The sequence below is a fragment of the Sardina pilchardus genome, chromosome 14 (assembly GCF_963854185.1).
Source record: "Sardina pilchardus chromosome 14, fSarPil1.1, whole genome shotgun sequence".
In the NCBI taxonomy this organism is placed as follows: domain Eukaryota; kingdom Metazoa; phylum Chordata; class Actinopteri; order Clupeiformes; family Clupeidae; genus Sardina; species Sardina pilchardus.
The window spans coordinates 7,219,397-7,226,573 of NC_085007.1; the positions used below are offsets into that span (position 1 = coordinate 7,219,397).

At 49.6% G+C, this 7,177-nt stretch overlaps 1 long non-coding RNA gene across 1 annotated transcript; it reads left to right on the forward strand.

Annotated features, from left to right (window-relative positions):
• The first annotated feature begins 345 nt into the window (after positions 1-345).
• Positions 346-6,787, forward strand: LOC134101512 (uncharacterized). The gene is made up of 3 exons (XR_009941392.1): positions 346-486; positions 6,096-6,165; positions 6,684-6,787. It is a non-coding gene; the product is annotated as an uncharacterized LOC134101512 (long non-coding RNA).
• Positions 6,788-7,177: the final 390 nt, after the last annotated feature.

Below are 7,177 nucleotides of genomic sequence, written 5' to 3' on the forward strand. Positions count from 1 at the left end.
CTGTGGCTTGACTGACTTACCTGGTGGTGCTATAAGCCCCGTTCAGCTAATGTATTTTCATATTTATTGACCAATCCATGCAACAAATCCAGCGATATTTAATAAAGATTGTATTTTTGTATTTTTCTAAACACCTGTGCCTGTGCCTTTTTGGGGCAGAGTTCCCCTTGCTCTGACACAACAGTTCTTAGCTAACCCAAGGGGTGGCGTAGTCAGCAGTCCTCTAGAGGGCGCTACAATTTGGCGTAAGTTGGCAGGAGATACTTTTCTTTTTTTGGAAGTGGTGTTTTGGGTTGGTCAAGTGAGCAGCAAGTGTGTGTGTGTGTGTGTGTGTGTGTGTGTGTGCTTGTATCTAGAGAACAGCAGCTGGCAACAAGATGGACGAGGATACCAGTGGAGGATCCAACATCGAACTCCGGCAGCTTCAGGAGCGGCTGGAGCAGCTCCGGGCGGAAAATGAGAGACTTTCCCGCGCACAAAATGGAGGTACTAGGGGCAATGGCGGTGATGATGGTGCCCAACCTATACGACGGGAACAGGCTTTGTATCTGCCTAGAGAGAGGCGGTGTCCAAAATTCTCTGGCTCCACTGCAGCGGGGTGTCTTTATATTGACGATTGGATTGAGGAGGTGCAAAGCTGTATCAGGTCAAGATTTATGTCTGAGGTAGAAAAAGCGGTGTTTTTGTATGACCACCTTGAGAGCGAAGCCCGGAATGAAATTAAATACAGACCGACTGCGGTCAGAGAAAGTTCAACAGAAATTCTGAAGGTTTTAAAAGAGGTGTATGGGTGTGCTAAATCATATGTGTTTTGGCAACAACGTTTTTTTGATAGAAAACAAAAAGAAAATGAGTCACTCTTTGAATTCTCCCATGCATTGATGGAACTTATGGAAAAGGTAAAGCAGTCAAAGGCCGATGCTATTGCTAACTCTGACCTTGTACTTAGGGACCAATTCTGCGAGAATGTTAATGACCACATGTTGCGTAGGGAACTTAAGAGACTGGTGCGGACTAATGAGGGATTAACACTCTTAGAAGTACGCCGGGAGGCCATTAGGTGGGTGCAAGAGGGACAGGCAGGCCGGGATCGAAACCATCGCACTTCGGTGCGTGTTACTAGTGAAACACCTTATACATCACAGTGTGAGGCCACCTTCACCCCAAATCCTGAGCTAGCCGAACTCAAAGACATTGTCTCCAAACAGCAGGCCCAAATAGACATGTTGGTTAAACATTTAGGGCAGTCTAGTTACACACCCTCAGCTCCTCAGCCACCCAGGGGGGTTCGCTTTAAACGTGCCCCTAATGGGCAGCCTATTTGTCTCCGATGTGACCAGCCCGGACACATAGCTCGATACTGTCAGGCAGTCCGCTCTACGGGTAACCCAGCTTCACATCCACCCCCTGCCCACTCTATTAGCCAGCCCGCAGCTCCTACCGGTAGCTCCTCTGGTCAGCAGGGAAACTAGAGCCCCCTAGTGTGCAGAGCCACGCACTGGGAGGGGAAGTCTCTGGCTCTGTTTGTTCTTCTTCATATGGACAGTTAGTGGGGAATTGTCCTGTGTTAAGTGTAACTATGGGGGGGGTAATGGTTTCTTGTTTAGTTGACACTGGTTCAATGGTGACCACAGTTAGTGAGGGTTTCTTTAATAAACATTTCCTTCACTTACAGAAGAAAGACTGTAAATGGCTAGGCCTCAAGGCAGCTAACGGGCTAGATATACCATATAGTGGCTATGTTGAGATGGACGTGGTAGTTTTGGGACAGTGTATTCCGGGGAGGGGGGTACTTGTTGTCAGGGACCCGGAAGATGTTATTCTCCATAGCCGAAAAACAGCAACACCAGGCATCTTAGGGATGAACATACTTGGAGAATGTTATAAACTGCTTTTTGAGCAACATGGTTCTCGGCTCTTTCACTCCCCTCTGGTGAAGTCGGCGGCCCCAGCAGCGCAGCGTGCTTTGAGACAGTGTGAAAAGATCCAGGCCATCAGCAATGCTGCCAAGCCCTTCAAAGTGAAAGTGCAGGGGGAGTCTTCCGTTCGTCTTGGGGCTGGCTGCCTCACCATGATTCCTGTCACATGCCCCCAGCTAGAGTCTGCTGAATTTTTGCTGGAGCCATTAGGCTTCGAGGAGGAGCAGTTACCCGATGGCCTTTTAGTATCCCCCACCCTTGTTTCTGCTCAGAAGGGCCTTTTGTGTGCCCCTGTAGTTAATGTTAATAGCACCGACGTATGGCTTCCCCCACGCCGTGTCATTGGCACAGTGCAAGCTGTAATGGCGCCCTCCACAGGAACCTCCTCGTTTGCAGTAGACCCCTCCTGGGAGGACTGTTGCGCCTATGTATCCACCCAAGAGGTAACCACGACCCCATGTGCCACTGCTACACCCGTTCCTGACTTCAAGGGGCTGACTCAGCAGCAAGTCTCGCAGGCCAAGGCCCTTTTCGCCCAGTACAATAACATTTTTTCCAGCGGTGAGGGAGACTTAGGGTGCACCTCCCTGATAACTCATGAGATCCCCCTGCTGGATGATGCTCCAGTCCGCCAGCCATATAGACGTATTCCACCCTCCCAGTATGAGACTGTGAAGGCACATATTCAACAACTGCTGGATAGCCAGATTATCAGAGAGAGTAGTAGCCCGTACTCTTCCCCCATCGTCCTGGTAACTAAGAAAGATGGAAGTCTTAGGCTTTGCGTCGACTATCGGCAATTGAATGCGAAGACTCGCCGTGATGCGTACCCCCTCCCCCGAATTGAAGAGTCATTGGATGCTCTGTCTGGGGCAAAGTGGTTCTCCACATTGGACCTTGCGAGCGGGTACAACCAGGTGCCCATGGCCGAGAGAGACAAGCCCAAGACTGCCTTCTGCACCCCATTTGGCCTCTTCGAGTTTAATCGAATGCCATTTGGGCTTTGCAATGCTCCAGGGACGTTCCAGCGCCTTATGGAGCGCATGTTCGGCGACTGCCGGTACCAATCCGTTCTTCTATATTTGGACGATGTGGTGGTCTTTTCGGCCACGGTAGAACAACATTTTGAACGCCTTGGGGAAGTTTTTGCGCGGCTACAAAAGCAGGGACTTAAGGTCAAACTGTCTAAATGTAACTTTTTTCAACATCAAGTGAGCTACTTGGGGCACGTTGTCTCTGCTGAGGGGGTGTCCACAGATCCTGCCAAGATCGAAGTTGTGAGAGAGTGGAAACGGCCGAACCATCTTGCTGAACTGCGCTCCTTCCTCGGCTTTGCAAGTTATTACCGGCGATATGTGGAGGGTTTCGCTAAACTGGCAGCCCCTCTTCATCACCTGGTAGGGAAGCTGAATGGACCCCGGCGGAAAGGAAAAACTCCTCCAGTTCCCATAACGACAGCTTGGGATGATGTTTGTGAACATGCCTTTCAGTCTCTTAAGGAGAGACTCACCTCTGCTCCAGTCTTAGCATATGCAGATTTTAAAAAGGCCTTCATTCTCGAGGTAGATGCTAGCCATGGGGGACTAGGCGCCATACTATCCCAGGAGCAGGATGGGAAAGTCCGGCCAGTGGCTTTTGCCAGTCGGGGGCTAAGGCCAACGGAGAGAAATATGGAGAACTATAGCTCCATGAAGCTCGAGTTGCTTGCGGTAAAGTGGGCAGTCACGGAGAAGTTTCGTGAGTATTTGCTCGGGAACCATTTCACGATTCTGACCGATAACAACCCGCTAAGCCACTTACAGACTGCTAAGCTGGGAGCCCTTGAGCAGCGGTGGGCATCGCAACTCGCATCCTTCAACTTTACCCTCAAGTACCGCCCTGGACGGACTAATCAAAATGCTGACTCATTGTCCCGTCAGTATCTGGAGCGTTTTGCCGTTGGCACAGAGATTCCAGCCCTGGAAGTCTTGGGCAGGAAATGCCTACAACCTGCTATAGAGGGCCGGTGTGAAGAAATGATTGCGTTGCCTGGACGCACAGCCGAAGACTTAAGGCAGCTGCAGCAGGCCGACCCGGTCATTGGGCCTGTACGCAAGTGTCACCAGGAGGGGCGACGTCCAGAGACCAGGGAACGGGAGCTATTGCCCAGTGCTAGCAGGACTCTGCTTCGTCAGTGGGACCGGTTAGTAGAGCAGGAGGGAGTGCTGTACCGCCTCATTCAGACCCCGGGTGGAGGCCCACAGATACTTCAAGTTCTGCTTCCCCAGTGCTTGCAAAAAGAGGTACTGCAAAGTGTCCATGACAACCAGGGACACCAAGGCCTGGAGAGGACCCTTCAGCTCTTGCGGACCCGGTGTTTCTGGCCGAACATGACCCGAGATACAGAACAATGGTGCCAACAATGTCAGAGGTGTGTGCTGGGGAAGGCTGTACAGCCCAAAGTTCGTTCATACTGGAGTACATTACAGGCTAGCCAACCTAATGAGATTTTAGCCTTAGATTTCACTGTTCTGGAGCCTGCAAGTGATGGCAGAGAAAACGTGTTGATCCTAACTGACATATTCACCAAGTACTCTCAGGCTATTCCCACCAAGGACCAAAAGGCGGCCACTGTTGCCCGGGCATTAGTTCAGCAGTGGTTTCATCGATTTGGTCCCCCAGCCCGAATACATTCAGATCAAGGGCGCAATTTTGAAAGCTCATTGATTCAACAGCTGTGCCAGATGTACGGTATTCAGAAGAGCAGGACAACACCATACCACCCGCAGGGGAATGGACAATGTGAACGGTTCAACCGTACATTACATGACCTGTTGCGTACTTTGCCAGTAGCGGAAAAGCGACGTTGGCCACAACATCTGTCTCAGCTCACCTTCGCCTACAATACCACACCCCATCAGACTATTGGGCACACTCCGTACTATCTCATGTTTGGCCATCATCCAAGATTGCCGGTGGATTTTCTCCTGGGTACCCCAGGGACAGTCCAGCATGCAGACACACTGGAAGAGTGGGTCCAGAAGCATCAGGAGAGTGTGAGATTGACACAAGAACATGTGAAGCAAAGGTCTGAGAAACAGGCACACCGGCGAAACCAGAATCACAATAATCAAGTGAATGACGCAGGGCTTGAAGAAGGGCAGTTTGTATATCTGCGAAATCATGTGCATGGCCGGAATAAAATGCAAGACCACTGGAGGGCTGAGGTCTTCCGTGTGCTTCGAAGTCCCTCCGGAACTGGGGCAGTCTACACGGTGGCTCCTCTGGATGGAGGACCAGTTCGGCATGTCCATCGGTCTGAGTTGAGGATGGTGCCTGAGGGGATGCGGTCGGGATCAGAGGGAGATGTGCACCCTGTAAGCAGACCTGACTCGCCCTCAACTCTCACACCTGCAGAAGATGGTCCTCTGGGAGATGCAGTCATGGTGTATTATGAGGATGAGCCCCTGGAAGAACCCATGCAAGAGCCCCTGGAGGCCTCTACATCTGATGTGGATACCATACCAGAGACGGTGCCCACATCCTTGCGACGCACTGCCAGGTCTAAAGCAGGCCAACACACAAACCCCTACCGACTCCCACGAAGCATTGTTGCTAGAAGTGAAGAGGAATTGCTGGACTGTGAACCCCATGGGCCTTAAGCATAACCTACCATCGTCGGGCCGCCGATTCATTTGGAGGGGATGGATTGTAGCGTATGGGACTTGCTAGTGGGTGTGTTTTGTTTTCCTTCCTCTTCCTATCACTCTCACACCTGGCGACGTCACTAATTACCGCTCACCCCGGCCTCAGTTAGGAACAGGCATAGTTATAGACACCTGGGTTCCTTAGTGCAGTAGTGTTTCCCTGTTGCAAGCTTGGTGGGTGCGTAGCGGCGTTTGGGTCGTGTGACCAGTTTTAAGGTATGTTGTGAACATTTCTCTTGTAGACTGTTGCTGTTTTTACGAACTTACTAAATGGGCTTCTGTTTGGGTAGCGTTGGAGGGAGCCGGGGAGCCGACGCTGATCAGTTACTGTGGGTCGGTGTCTTAGCGGTGTCCTGATCTACACAAACAAATAGGATCTAGTGGTCGGGGGTTCATTCCGTGTATAAGGTATGCTGAATGATGCGTCGCTCGCAGTAAAGTGTTTGCTGGCTGTTCTGTTCGTAATACACTTCCTTTGTTCTCAATCCAGTGCTCAGCTGACTGTGGCTGTGGACGAGAGTAGGGCTCACCAACACGGGTCAACTTAAATACCGATACAGGTATGTGGTAATCTATGCAAATGTTTGTTATGACGCATTTGTGTTATAGCGTCTCTTCTATTTTATGTTTGCATTAAGGGGGGATCTATGGGGAAATATATGATGTGTATTTTATGGTGGGCCTGTTGGTAAATGACCTGCCCAGGTGAAGCTTATGCCAGCATGGATTGGGAAATGTTTTAATTGTAAAACCACTCAGCTAGGAATGTCTGCATTATAGGAACATTCCATGAGGTGAATGTGCAATGTGTGCTCTGCAATATGAACATTCTAATGTGGATTTGTTTGTGTTCTAGACCTACCGATGCCCTGTGTGCTAGTTGCTGTTCTCTAGTAGCTTATTGTATGCTTGATGTGTGCTGCTCTTAGTTTAGTAATTTTCTTTAGTTTATCTTATCTAGCCTGCGGGCTGTATGCTGTGTGTTTGGTGTTGTAGCCTTGTGAGCCACAGGCTAGATATGTTTTTTTCTTTTACTTTTCTTTTTGTTTGTTAATGTCTCCCTCTTTCCCTTATATAGCCTCGGTAGCAGTTCAGCCACATGGAACACCAGGAAAGCAGGTCTCCTTAGTTACTGTAGTAGTGATTCACATAATGTTTGAGCTTAATGCTTTGTAGTGTGAATGCTTAACATTCTTAAGCTTGAGTGGAGTGTTTGCCAGAACTCAATTATTGTATTGTGTGTGTCTTAATATGTATTACTAATGGGGTTGTGTGCACCCATTCACGTTTGGTAGAGACTGTAGCTATGTGATAAGTGCTCTTCCTCTAGGTCTCTGTGGCTTGACTGACTTACCTGGTGGTGCTATAAGCCCCGTTCAGCTAATGTATTTTCATATTTATTGACCAATCCATGCAACAAATCCAGCGATATTTAATAAAGATTGTATTTTTGTATTTTTCTAAACACCTGTGCCTGTGCCTTTTTGGGGCAGAGTTCCCCTTGCTCTGACACAACAGTTCTTAGCTAACCCAAGGGGTGGCGTAGTCAGCAGTCCTCTAGAGGGCGCTACA